Raw genomic sequence first — 14,749 nt, 5'->3', positions numbered from 1 at the left:
TCTCTTAATAGGACTAACACCTTTTTCTCCTATATCAAACCCAATGAACTGTCTGGATAATAGTTTCAAAGAGTCACTTAAAAGGTGGAAATTCTTATAAAATCCTGAGCCCTTAGAAGTTGCATTTTATTACCTGATTATTCTGTTTAACTTCTGGACTCCAAACACTCATCAAAATTAAGAGTTAAATATTTTCTCCAGTTTATGGATTCTTATCAGAACTTCATTTTGTTTCAGTGGCCTTATCTGTCTGGATGTGCCTTTCCATTTAGATTTAAAGGTGACAATTTGGCATGTGACTTTAGTTTCTTGATGGGTCAAATATGTCATCTGTATCCAATTTTTCTAATTTGTTTATTAACATGGAAGAGATTATTTATTTATTTATTTACCTCCAGGGTTATTTCTGGGACTCAGTGCCTATACTAGGTATGAATCCACTGTTCCTGGAGGCCACTTTCCCCATTTTGTTGCCATTGTTGTGGTTGTTGTTATTTGAAAGGGCAGAGAGAAGTCGAGAGAGGAGGGGAAGACAGAGGAGGGAGAGAAAGATATACACCTACAGACCTGTTTCACCACCATTTCACCAACATTCCTTCCCCCCATGGAAGTGGTGGACTGGAGGCTAGAACCAGGTTCCTTACACCGATCCTTGTGCTTCCTACTATGTGCACTTAACCTGCTGTGCTACAGCCCAGCTCCTGGGAGTCATGATTTTTAAACTTCTTTTCCCTTTGAGACTGAACCTAAACTCCTGTCATTTGTTTATCTCTGAATTTAATACAATTCAACAAGATGCATGTTTTATTTGTTTCGTAATCATCTATCTCTCCAAATAGACATATATACATCACAAGAAGAATTTTTGTTTTTCCATTTGTTAATTTCTTTTTTCTCTCTTTCCTTCTTTCTCTCTCATTCTTTTTCTCTCTTTCTTTATGTCTCTTTTTCCTACCAAGATTACTGCTGCAGCTATTAGAGATAACTGATTTGGGAGATTAGAAATAATTCTTATCTCATGTATTAGTTTAACAGGTTAGTAGTAGCTACTAATTTTAATCTCAGTGGGAAAATATTGGGTTGCTGGAAAATTTATGACATCTTATTTTATTTTCTATGAAAAAAAATGTGTCTTGAAGACATAATAGTTTAGTGATCAATGTGGTTTGTTTTTCTACTTTGTTGGAAGGAAATTTGTAGTACTATAGTGTGTGTGCCATTCTCTGGCTATTGGTTCAAAGCAACAATGAACTATTTTTAAATAAATTGCAACATTTCAAAGGAAATCTTAGCTTCACATTTTTTAATTTAGTCAAAAATTCCCCCAAAACATTCATGTATAATTTATCCATTAATAATTTTCATTTTGCATAAATAATTTCAACTGAATTTTAGTACTTTCTACTGAAATAAACCTCTTTTAGTATCTTAGAAATAATGATCTTTCTACTAAATATAAAATCTTATTTCAGGATACTTGTATCTTACTATCATTTTCCACTAGCTTATACATGATTGATGTGCCATTTGATTAATAGTCCCTTATTCTTAAAATATATCAGATTTATTACACTCAAATAAAAACTTATAAGAAACATTAGAAGACCTAGTGGGGGTTGAATTGTTATGTGGAAAACTGAGAAATGTTATGCATGTACAAACTATTGTATTTACTGTCCAATGTAAAACATTAATCCCCCAATAAAGAATTTTTTAAAAAAAGAAACATCATTACTTAACTACATGAGGTAGCCTACAATGTAACATATCCAACTCAAAATAATAAGGTAAGTCTTGATTTATTGTATCAGATTAATATTAACTGAAATATTTTTAAAATTCTGTCTTTATGACAATATAAAATTCTTTATTATGACTTTTTAAAATTTAGCTTTTTCAAATTTTTGGTGGCGTTTTCAAAAAAACAAGACTAAAATAAGTTAGAAAGACTTAAAATCCCAGGGAGATAAACAGGTAATATTTAATTAAATTTTATGTGTTGAAAGATATAAATGTAATTCAGCAGAGTACAATAGAACATGTATAATTTGGTGAGTTTGGATTGAATTCAGCTATCAGTGTTTTAATATTTATTTATTTATTTATTTATTTATTTATTTATTTATCAGAGCACTACCTAACTTTGGTTTATGGTGGCATCAGAGATTGACCTGGGACCTCCGAGCTTCTAGCATTATCATATCTTAAAATAGTCAAGGTTAATCTTAAAGTATCCCTGACATCTTGTTAGGTTGTCCAGTTAGACAGTGACTGAAATAGTTCTGGGAAATGTTCTTCATTGTATGGAATATGTTTTGTTGACTAAAGTGCTAAAATTTAAACATTCTTAAGTTATTTCTTAGGCTACCCAATGAATGAACAAAGGAAATTACCCCATTAAGTAAAAATACAGTCCAACAGTAGCATCACTGACAAGATTATTCATATAAAAGTCCTTTAACAAAAAATTTATGGAATGTTATATGTTAAGGAGGATATCTAAGAACAATAAGATGCACCATGTAGTGTGTACCCAAGACTGTACTAAGCATTTGGCATGAACTATATAGCACCTAGTCTTTAAAGAACACCTTAACACAAGTGTATTTTTCTATCCCCTTTCCAGAAGTAAAACACCGGAACTCAGAAGGCTTAAGTGATTTACCCTTTAGGTATACATAATTAGTAAATAGGTTTAAAAAAGAGTGTATGCTTCAGCCTTTTCATAACTTGCCTTCTGTCTTTTTTTTTTTTAATTTTATTTATTGACTTTCCCTTTTGTTGCCCTTGTTTTTATTGTTGTAGTTATTATTGTCATTGTTAGATAGGATGGAGAGAAATGGAGACAGGAGGGGAAGACAGAGAGTGGAAGAGAAAGATAGACACCTGCAGACTTGTTTCACTGCCTGTGAAGCAACTCCCCTGCATGTGGGGATCTGGGGGCTCGAACTGGGATCCTTACACCAGTCCTTGCACTTCAAGCTACATGTGCTTAACCTGCTGTGCTACCGCCCAACTCCCTCTGTCTTGTTTTTAACTACAATTCATTAGGAAAATAACTTGAGATGAAAGTATTTAAGAAGACATTTGGAATACAATGCCCCTCACTACAAGTGTTTAATACTTCATCTCCTAATTTAATTCCTTTGTTACTGAATTGTTGATGTAGTACATAATAGACAATGATGTCTTCCTACATGTTTCCTTACTGCAAAAGCCTATGAATATGTTACCTTTTGTGGTAAAAATGATACATTGTTGGTGCGATTAAGTTAATTTTGAGATTAAGATACTGTTAGAAGTTGTCCCTGTTAGTCCAATGTAATTGAAAATGTCTTTGGAAGTGAAAGAGCAGGGAAAAAACATCAGTGCTGTGATATGAAAACCCAACATTGGCTTTTAAGATGGGATGAAAAAAAAAAAACTCACAAGACAAGGAATTTTAGCAACCAAAAGAAGTTAGAAAATGCAAGAAAGGGGGCAGAGCAAAGATGGCAACTGGAAGGTAGCTGCACCAGTATGAGCTCTGACAACAACTACTAGAAAGCCTTAGAAATCCTGGCCTTCAGTGGGACAAACGAGGCATCCTAAACGTGAGTCCAAGGAGGTGACTATAATTCAATTTGGGTTAAAAAATAGAGCAAAAAGAAAGGAAATTTCTTGATTATTTCTCTCAGCTCCCCTGTCCCCATAACCAGACCTGGAGTTTGGGAGCTGCTGCTAGCAGACTTCCCACTGAGCTCTTTTCTTTACCAAGATTCCTGACCCACCAGTGTGCCACTCCAACTGCTCTTCCAAATTTCTAGGCTATTTTTGTTTTTCCTCTGAGTAAGGGACTTAGACCCATTTGGAGTGACAATTAACTAATCAAGCAAGCCTCACCCAGCCTGGGAAAAACTGCTTGAAAGTTTTTTTTTTTTCTTTTGTATGGTTTTGTGTTTTCTTTCTCAATCAGTTGTCTAGACTCAATGTGCATATGCTAACTGGGAGCTGTCCAAGCTGCAGACCCACTGCTTGGGCTTTTTATTCTGTTCTGTTTTACTAATACTATTATATATACACGCATATCCCTTCCCCCTCCCCCCTTAGATTAACCAAAATTAACTCTTAGTGTAGCTTCCATTCCTAGCCAACAAGAACTATCACTCACTGTGAGAGAAATTTGTCTCACTTTCCATACCTCCTCTATCCACTCTTGCCCTTCTCCCACCACCAAGGCAATTAAAAACACACACACACACACACACACAACTCTCCTTTCACTGCTTTTTTTAAAACTGTTTTCTTCTTTTCTTTTTTCTTTTCTCTCTTTTTTTCCCATCTTCCTTTCTTCCATCCTCCTCCCTCTGCCTTCTGAATTCACCTATACGCATTTGTGAACTATTTCAGGGAAAAGATCTGACTCAGAGCAGACTCTATTAGTGTTTGTCTCCACTCTACTTCCCCTTCTCTTTCTACCCCTAGAATTTACAGGGGACAGTAGATTAGCATACTTTTCTATTCCTGCTATTCCCTTTTTCCCTTTCTCTTTCTTTATCATTCAGATTTGGTTGCTATTTTTTCATGAACTGGAGACATTGTGGGACTAACTGGTATTGGTTAAACTGATTCAGTCATTGCTTTAGTTATTATTGTAATTTCTGAGGGTGGTGATAGCATTTGTCATAAAGGCATTGAATATAGTGTGGCTTATACACAAAACACAATAACTGAGGAACAACAGAACATAAAAATAAAAAAAATACATAAAAAATGGGTAGATCAAGAGCAAGTAAAACTGCTACTACAATGAATGAAGACAAGAGCCCAGAAGAAACTACAAATCAGCCAGAAGTAACCATAGATAAGAAAAACATGCAAGCAATAAGAAATTTATTAATCACAGAAATAAAAACAACTTTGGAGGAAAGGAATAGCAGTATTAGGGAATCAACAGATGAGACCCTCAAGGAAAATACTAACTACCTTGAGGCAATTAGAGAATTGAAAGCTGAAGTAGCTGAAATGAAGAAAGCAGCTGAGGGAAGGGAAATCAGACTAGTGGAAGCAGAAAACAGAATTAGCCAGACAGAAGATGAGCTAGAGAAAACTAAGAAAGAGGTGAAAGAGCTCAAAAAGAGGTTGAGAGACACTGAAAACAACAACAGAGACATATGGGATGATCTCAAAAGAAGTAACATTCATATAAGTGGCCTGCCAGAGGAAGAAAGAGAGGAAGGGGAAGCAAATATTTTAGAGGAAATCATAGAAGAAAACTTCCCACACCTGAACAACAGAAAGGACATTAAAATCCAAGAGGCTCAGAGAGTCCCAAACAGAATCAACCCAGACCTGAAGACACCAAGACACATCATAGTCACAGTGAAAAGAAGTAAGGATAAAGAAAGGATCCTAAAGGCTGCAAGAGAAAAACAAAAAAATCACATACAGGGGAAACCCCATAAGACTATCAGCAGACTTCTCCACCCAAACTCTGAAGGCCAGAAGAGAATGGCAAGATATCTATCGAGCCCTACATGAAAAAGGGTTTCAAGCAAGGATAATATATCCTGCTAGACTTTCATTCAAACTAGACGGAGTCATCAAAACCTTCTCAGACAAACAATAGTTAAAGGAAACAACCGTTATCAAACCCTCTCTGAAAGAGGTTCTAAAAGACCTCTTATAAAAAAGCACATCACCATAATACTTGCAACATATAGGAACAAATAAAAACTTGTTGAACAATGGCACTACAACACATTAAATCCGTATTATCAGTAAATGTCAATGGCTTAAACTCACCCATCAAAAGGCGCAGAGTAGGAGGATAGATCAGAAAACATAACCCAACCATAGGCTGCTTGCAAGAATCCCACTTGACCCAACAAGATAAACACAGACTTAAAGTGAAAGGATGGAAAACTATCATAGAGGATAATAGACCACAAAAAAGGGCAGGAATAGCCATTCTTATCTCTGACATAATAGACTTTAAATTAAATAAAGTAATAAAAGATAGGCAAGGTCATTACATAATGATTAAAGTATCAATCAGCCAAGAAGATTTAACAATTATTAACATCTATGCACCCAGTGAGGGACCATCTAAATATATCAAGCACCTACTCTAAGAACTTCAAAAATACATCAATAGTAATGCAGTAATATGGGAGACTTTAACACCTGTCTCTCACATTTAGACAGATCAACAAAGCACAGAATCAACAAAGAAAAGAGAATTAAATGAAGAGATGGACAGACTAGACCTCTTGGACATTTTCAGATTTCTTCACCCCAAAAAATTGGAATACACATTCTTTTCAAATCCACACAACACATACTCAAGGATAGACCACATGCTAGGACACAAAGACAGCATCAACAAATTCAAGAGCATTGAAATCATCCCAAGTATCTTCTCAGACCACAATAGAGTAAAGCTAACATTTAACAACAAACAGAAAACTATTAAAAGTCACAGAATTGGAAACTAAACAACATACTGCTTAAGAACCACTGGGTCAGAGAGACACTCAAGCAGGAAATTTAAATGTTTCTGGAAACAAATGAAAATGATGACACAACCTATCTAAATATTTGGGACACAGATAAAGCAGTACTGAGAGGGAAACTCATAGCCATACAATCACATATTAAACAAGAAAAAACCCAAATAAACAACCATACTGCACACCTTAAGGACTTATAGGAAGAGAAACAAAAGAACCCTAAAACAAGCAGAAGGACAGAAATCACTAAAATTAGAGCAGAAATAAACAACAACAAAAATAAGAGAACCATACAAAAGATCAATGAAGCCAAATGTTGGTTCTTTGAAAAATTATACAAGATTGACAAACCCCTAGCCAGACTCACTAAACAAAAAAGGGAGAAGATTCAAACTCATAGAATTTTAAATGATAGAGGAGATATCACAACTGACACCACAGAAATCCAGAAAATCATGTAAAACTTCTATAAAGAACAATACAGCACCAAGCTAGAAAATGTGGAAGAAATGGAAGAATTCCTAGAAGCATATGCCCTTCCAAAACTGAACCAAGAAGAACTACAAAACCTAAATGCACCAATCACAGACAAAGAAATCGAAACTGTTATTAAGAATGTCCCCAACAACAAAAGTCCTGGACCAGATGGCTTCACAAACGAATTCTACAAAACCTTCAGGAAACAATTAATACCCATACTCCTAAAGCTTTCCCATAAGATCGAAGAAACAGGAACACTCCCACCTTCCATGAAGCCAGCATCACCCTGATACCAAAAGCAGATAGAGACACAACGAAAAAGGAAAACTACAGACCCATATCTCTCATGAACATAGATGCCAAAATATTAAACAAGATCTTGGCCAACCGGATACAGCAGCATATCAAAAAGATTGTTCATCACGACCAAGTGGGATTCATCCCAGGAATGCAAGGCTAGTTCAACATCCGTAAGTCAATCAATGTCATTCACCACATCAATAAAAGCAAAGCCAAAAACCACATGATTATCTCAATAGTTGCAGAGAAAGCCTTTTACAAAATCCAACACCCATTCATGCTCAAAACTCTACAAAAAATGGGAATAGATGGGAAACTCCTCAAGATAGTGGAATCCATATATAGCAAACCTACAGCCAACATCATACTCAATGGACAGAAGCTGAAAGCATTTCCCCTCAGATCGGGGACTAGACAGGGCTGTCCACTGTCACCGTTACTCTTCAACATAGTATTGGAAGTTCTTTCCATAGCAATCAGGCAAGAAAACGAAATCAAAAGAATACAGATTGGAAGAGAAGAAGTTAAGCTCTCACTATTTGCAGATGATATGATAGTATACATAGAAAAACCTAAAGAATCCAGAAGAAAACTACTGGAAGTTATTAGGCAATATAGCAATGTGTCAGGCTACAAAATCAGTGTACAAAAATCAGTGGCATTTCTCTATGCAAAGACTAAATCTGAAGAAGAAGACATTCAGAAATCACTCCCATTCACTGTTGCAACAAAATCAATAACATACCTAGGAGTAAAGCTGACCAAATAAGTGAAAGACTTGTATACTGAAAACTATGAGTCACTCTTCAAGGAAATAGAAACTGATACCTAGAAATGGAAAGACATCCCATGCTCATGGATCAAAGAATAAATATCATCAAAATGTATATTCTCCCCAGAGCCATATACAAATTTAATGAGATACCCATCAAAGTTCCACCTAGCTTCTTTAAGAAAATAGAACAAAAACTAAAATCATTTATATGGAACCATAAATCACCTAGAATTGCCAAAATCATCTTGAGGAAAAGAAACAGAAATGGAGGCATCACACTCCCAGATCTCAAACTATATTATAAGGCCATCATCATCAAAACAGCCTGGTACTGGAACAAAAATAGGCACACAGACCAGTGGAACAGAATTGAAAGCCCAGACCTAATCCCCCACACCTATGGACATCAAATCTTTGATATGGGGGCCCAAAGTATTAAATGGAAGAATGAGGCTCTCTTCAATAAATGGTGCTGGGAAAACTGGGTAGTAACATGCAGAAGAATGAAATTGGACCACCTTATCTCACCAGAAACAAAAATCAACTCCAAATGGATCAAAGAAAATGCAAGAAAAAAAAAGAGAAATAAATATGATTATCTCCATAAAACCTCCATTAGGAATACAATCCTTGTACTGGTTTAATTCTAATCCCATGAAAGCCATTCAGGAATCTGACTTCCAAGACTATAAATAACTATTTTTTTATTGTTTTAGGGCTCAGTTTCTGGACATTTGCTGCAGCAGTAATAGGAGACTAATATATCAGTTAAAAATATCCTTCCTTCCTCTATGCTCTTCTTCCATTGTATATTTATAGAGCATATATTTCATTGAACTTCATTTATTAACACCAAACTCTTTGAGAGATAATAAAGTCACAAACCATTGTATGCTCTGAATTCTCTCCACCTGTGTAAAGTCATTATTAGTTGCTCTAAGGTAAAGGAAGAATATACATTTTTTTATTTATTTTCATATTATAGAATTACATGTCAATAGGGGTTTGAACCCACACCACTGCCATCACCAAAGTTCAGATTCTTCAGTCTCCCCACTGCAATTCACCACAGTTCCCCTAAAGTTGTAGACATAGACCAACCATCATCTTTACAACTCTCTGATCACATTTATACACATTTCAATTTCAATGTAGACTATGATTGAATAGTGGTATAAATTGAGCTCAGAAGTATGGAAGTGATGTGTTCCGAAATGAGAGATAATTGGAAAGATATTGTAGATATATTAAGAAAGATTGACCCACTAGGAAATTGCCAAGTTCATAAGAAAGTTTAAAGGTATTGATAAAATTCTGAGGCAAGAGAGCACCTCCCAAATCTGGTAAAGGTATATAAATACCATTAACAATAACCCCTGATCCAGCTTTCTAGTCCTATTTCCAACTTGACACCATCTTCCCAGACAATACCTTTGGCCCACCTGCATGCTGCATGTTAGCTGTCAGGTTCAGGCCAAAATTAGTAAAGTCATGGGTCCCTCAGAATATACCTAAAATAGACTTCCTAGCTTTTTCCAAAATGGAAACCCAAAATCTCATCTGCTATATTCTTGCCTTTAGGTTCCAGATTATTAAACAATATGTTCTTCTTTCTGTCTTAATACTTTTTCAGCCACCATGTTGCAGATGCTACCAGGACACCAAACTGACTCCCCCAGGCAGTTGACCTCACCAATGTACTCTGGAACCCCATCTTTCCAGAGCCCTGCCTAGGGGAAGATTTCTAGAAACAGGCTGGAAGTATGGACAGACCTGCCAGCGTTCATGTTCATAGGAGAAGCAATTACAGAAGCCAGACCTTCCACCTTCTGTACCCCATAATGAGCCTGGGTCCATGCTCCCAGAGGGATAAAGATAGGAAAGCTTCTAGTGGAGGGGATGGGATAGTGAACTCTGGTGGTGAGAAATATGTGAAATTTTACCCCTCTTTGTTTAGTCATTTTTTTTATTTTATAAATAAATTAAATTAAAAATTGTGAGGCAAGAAGTATGAATGATGAGCCTTGTCCTATTTCAAGTATTTTTCATGGGGATCATCTTGAAATGATATGTCCTGGCTTGAACCAAAATGTGCGAGTCACAGTAAATAAGAATCCCTCATAAACTCATACAATCCATACTCAGAAATTACTTCTTTGGCCTAGAGAGATTTACAGACTATGGGAAACCCTTGATTATTAAAATCATAGCTATAGTTTATAAAGATTTTTTAGCAATTTGTTGTACTTATAAAAGTATCCAATTGTAAAAAGTGCATGACCAAAGGAAAACTAAAGATTAAGTGAAATGGTTATACACTGTGCTTTGTGTTTGACAAGCCCTAGTTAAATGTTATATGAGAGATATCATTATTTTATTCAACAGAAAATTACTTGAGAAAAATAGCTGTTAGAAATATTTTTCAGTTGTTTTGTTTTATCACTAAACAATGATTTAGGAATAACTACAGAAGGAGGTAAAAGCACTGCCTTTTCAATGTACATTGGCCAAGGTCAATACTTCCTACCTATAAAAATTAGAATGTTTATAGGAAATGATTTAGAATGAATTTTTGAACAATAGAATTTTTGTTTTAATTAAGTTCCTTAAGTTTTAGTATTTATTTACATGTCATAGGTTTTCTGAAATTATTTTATTGATTGTTTTTATTAACTGAGATGGAAGAACATTAAGTACAGAAAGAAAAAGAAATAATTTCAATTGATATTTTCATCATTTTAATTGGACATAGTTATAATTATATACACTTGACAAAGGCACATTACAATTAAGACTTCTTTACAAGTACTGTAACATTAACTCATTATAGTCAACTTAGCATTTAAATCATGCGTTGATTTTGTATTAGATACATGTTACAGATGAAACACTTATAGTATCAAAATGTTAGCAGGTATAAAATAAAGTACCTCTTTCATGCAGTTAAGTCTACTAATGAACAATCCATTCATGTTGAGTACATGGCACAGAAACTTGTCACCAACTAGATGAGCTGTTGTTAGCCTAAACAGGAAGAAAAATGTTTTGTGAGTATTGAAAAGTGTAGAGATTTCCAATATATAAAAAACATATAAAACTCAATCTTAAGGTCTGTGCGTATGTATAAGTAGAGCATAATGCATGGGGAAGTAGAATGAAAGCGATGTTTCACAATTGCTATACAATGAATAGCTTTGCATGAAAAATTAAGATTCTTCTGAACCTACCTTAAATAAAGCATCCGGCACATGATAGAGATGGATCACTTACTCTCATAAATCTGGCATTTAACTGAACTAGTTATGAATATTCCTGACAGAAAGATATAGCTATATGCCTCATCCCCCCCACCAGTGACTAAATAATTAGTCTTTCAGTTAATCTTCATTACTTTTGTCATCTTCCACCTTGTCCTTTGAAAACAAGATTGAGATAGAAGGAGACTTAGGAATTCATATTGAGAAATATGAGGGCTGTAAGCCATTCATATGACAAAGGTGTTTGGAAGAGACAGCAAAAGTTATTTCATCTAATCTATAGATACACCAATGTTAAATTGATTAAAATTTCAAAGGCGATTTCTGTGCATGGTAATGTTGATGAATAGACCGTAGACAGCAAAGGAGAAGATGAAATGCAGGTTAGGAGGAAGCACTAAATTGTCTTTTACATTCTTTGTACCTCTCTATTGTTCCTGCCCCCTGCCCTCCCAACAGATCTTACTACTACTTCAGTCTTACAATCCAGATCTACTACTAGCAAGATGTGTATGTGACAAGAACTGAGATCAGTATTACTTTGTTGGATTGTTTATGAATTCAATGAGGGAATAAGAAAGACTGATTGAAATTTTTCTCTAGGCTTTAAGATCTCTGTCACATAAAAGGCAACTTCATTTAGACACTATTGACTAGTCAGTCACCAGAGTCAGAAACACACTGATAGGAAACTGGAAGAAATCATAACACTCTTCATTTTGTATACATTAGGCACTAGGCAGTTTGATTATATGTTGTCTGACTTCTCTCACAGTTACATCAATACATAGTACACTTTTTTAGATAAGGATATTAAGCTCCAAGAAGTAAAGTAACTTGCTTGAGACAATTACAAAGTTCATTTTAAAACAGAAGCTTGAACCTGCACTTAAAAATTCCCAAGCAAACATTGTCAGATGGTTTTCCATCTTTGTGGTATGACTCCATTCTTTTACTTTTTAGGTGAATCAGGAGGGAGAAGGCGTTCTGAACATTTAAACTGTGGGGAGGAATGTCAAAGGTAAGGATTTTATGAGTAGCTATTCTTTTTTCTAATGTATAACTTAAATCAAAGTACCTAAATCAAATTGGAGTCTCATGCATGTCTTCTGCCAGTCAGTCTCCTTTCCACCCCATTTTTAACTATTTTTAAATAACTCTTTATTATTTCAGATAGGGGCAGAGAGAAATTGAGAGCCAAGGGGAGGCATATATATATATATATATATATATATATATATATATATATAGAGAGAGAGAGAGAGAGAGAGAGAGAGAGTGAGAGAGAGAGAGAGAGGCATACAGCAATACTTCATCTCCTGTGAAGCTTCTCCCTTTCAGGTAGGGACCAGGGGCTTGAACCAAGGTCCTTACACATGATAACATGTGGGCTCAACCAGGTGCAACATCATCTAGTCTCAAAGTGTAAACCATTGCAAGTATCATAGTTTGTCTGCCTACCATCAATTACAACTAGCATAATATTGGCACTAAGGAAGAACAATTTGTTAATTAAAACTCAAGTAAAGCCCTGGTGCTTGTGGAGGATGAAGAATTGCCATCAGTTATTCCTGTCTGTCTGTCTTTCTCTCTCCCCATCAGGTAAGTCATGGGTTCACCCATGAGGTCAGACCGAAGTCAAGCTACCTTGTTAAGTCTCATGGTGACAAACCAGATGTTCCTTTGTTATTCAGCCAGGATACGGAATCCAGGTTTCTTATCCATTTGCAAAACCTGGAGGCTGTTTAGTTATAAAGGTTTAGGTTTTGTTTTTTAAATGTCTCATTTCCTGTGTTGCAGGTGACTGACTGCTGACAAGTTTTCTCATGTTGTACCCAGTCGAACTGGGAGCTTTGGGGGTGCAGGTCTGGCGTTCCACCAGCTGGGCTATTTCTCTGGCCACGTACCCAGTCTATAGTTGAGCTATCTTCTCAGCCCCTCAACTGTATTTCCTTAGAACTAATTTTTTTCCAAAAAATATTGTACAGATAATACTCACTTTAATAATTAAAAAAAAAATCTCTATGGAACTCAAAACATGAGAAGCCAGAGAGTGGTGAAAGGGACTTGGGAACACTATGCCCTATGATCCTACCATGTGAAAGGAGATGAAGATTTGATGCTGTGCTAAGTGTACTGACCCATATCTTGGGCAAATGTGAAGTGCTCACCCTGTGACAACAATCTTATAAATCAGCATTTTTCTCAATAAGATGATAGGAAAGAATCTTTTGCTCTTCAGATCAGAGCTTATAGGTTTCAATATGGATACATTGTTTTAGCTTTTATTTAACTGAGTCCCTTGATTCATTTTTTAAAAGAGTCATAGATATGTAGTTTTTTAGAAATATTTTTTGGTCCTCTGCTTGTCTGGACACATATAGTTATAATTAGTTTACAAGAGCATGTAAACAAAAGTTATATATATTTTTTACACTTATTATTACAGAGGAAAGGAAGAAGGAAGAAGGAAGGAGGGAAGGAGGAGGGCGGGGATTAATGGTACTTGTAACTCCATTGGTTGTTGCCCTGTTATTCCCTTTCTCAGAGCTTAGTCACATCACTGACAGAAAGGGTCTCCAGCTTCGCCTGAAATCAGAAAAAAAGGAGCAACTATATATAAATGTGGACAGACAGTTGCAGAGAAGATGGTTGGCCCATGCCTACAACCTTAGGGGAACTGTGGTGGATTGCAGTGGGTAGACTGAAAACTCAGAACTCTGGTGGTGGGAATGGTGTGGATTCAAACTCCTGTTGACATGTAATTCTGTAATGTAAAAATAAATAAATTAGAAAAAATTATTAAAAAGTGAAATGATAGTAAATATCATTGGGTATTATATATAAAATTTTCTACTACACTACATTCTGTATGTTTTACTAGGGAGATAATGTGTACATGACTACAGCTGTTATGATAACACATTCTTGTCTCTCCATGACAGGTCTCAGCAAGCCACAAATACCAATTTAACTCATCTTCCACATGGGGCCAAACGGTGGCACAGCAGATTAAGTGCTTATAGTCTGAAGCTCAAGGATCCCACTTTGAGCTCCCGACTCCCCACCTGCATGGGTTCTCTTCACAAGCAGTGAAGCAGGTCTGCAGGTGTTTATCTTTCCCTTTCCCTCTTTATCTTCCCTAGCCCTCTCAATTTCTCTCTGCCCTATCCAACAATGACAAAAAAAAAAAAAAAAATCAGAAGCAGTGGATTCCTAGTGCAGGCACTGAGCCCCAGCACATTGAGGGGAAAAAAAAATTTCCCCCACCGTGATGCACTGGGTCCCCATGCCTCAGCCCCATGTTTCTATGAAGATGCTTCATGTGAAAGACAGATGTTCTGTTCTCTGTAAATTTCCACATATTTGAATAATAAAATGCTAATGTTTACCCAGTAAATATTGCCAATGAGCTAAGCATTTGTTGAAGTTCTTGGTCCTCAGAC

The 14,749-nt window shown here is 35.8% G+C and overlaps 1 long non-coding RNA gene across 1 annotated transcript; it reads left to right on the top strand.

Moving 5' to 3' along the window:
• Positions 1–3,503: 3,503 nt before the first annotated feature.
• On the top strand, positions 3,504–14,529 carry LOC132541202 (uncharacterized). Its single transcript, XR_009552373.1, has 3 exons — positions 3,504–3,593; positions 12,267–12,324; positions 14,249–14,529. It is a non-coding gene; the product is annotated as an uncharacterized LOC132541202 (long non-coding RNA).
• The last annotated feature ends 220 nt before the right edge of the window (positions 14,530–14,749 follow it).

The sequence above is a fragment of the Erinaceus europaeus genome, chromosome 11 (assembly GCF_950295315.1).
Source record: "Erinaceus europaeus chromosome 11, mEriEur2.1, whole genome shotgun sequence".
NCBI classification, from domain to species: domain Eukaryota; kingdom Metazoa; phylum Chordata; class Mammalia; order Eulipotyphla; family Erinaceidae; genus Erinaceus; species Erinaceus europaeus.
Note: the sequence above shows the minus strand (reverse complement) of the source record. Positions and strands in the feature narration are given on the sequence as shown.